Source organism: Penaeus monodon, chromosome 22 (assembly GCF_015228065.2).
Source record: "Penaeus monodon isolate SGIC_2016 chromosome 22, NSTDA_Pmon_1, whole genome shotgun sequence".
Taxonomy (NCBI): domain Eukaryota; kingdom Metazoa; phylum Arthropoda; class Malacostraca; order Decapoda; family Penaeidae; genus Penaeus; species Penaeus monodon.
In genome coordinates, this window is record NC_051407.1 from 37,603,577 (window position 1) to 37,603,827 (window position 251).

General features: G+C 36.7%; 1 protein-coding gene across 1 annotated transcript in view; it reads right to left on the minus strand.

The window, feature by feature from the left end:
* Positions 1–251, minus strand: part of LOC119587115 (histidine decarboxylase-like) — a gene marked incomplete in the record, with an annotated part of 81,576 nt that overhangs the window by 63,675 nt on the left and 17,650 nt on the right.

Below are 251 nucleotides of genomic sequence, written 5' to 3' on the forward strand. Positions count from 1 at the left end.
AGTATATTCTAATATTAAACCGTATCACTACCTACAGTATTCTTCCTCAATTTTTCCTTTATCGGCAAAATTAGAACTGGATAATATAAAACTGAATTTGGATATTACGTTTGCCTCGAAACTTTTAAAAAGAAGAATATAACATAATCGAACCAGGTATTGTTTTTAAGAGTTGCTGCGTGATAACAAAGCAAGGGTCTGAGATCACTCGTACGCTCGCTGTGTTGGGGCTGATTGGGACCTTACGCTCG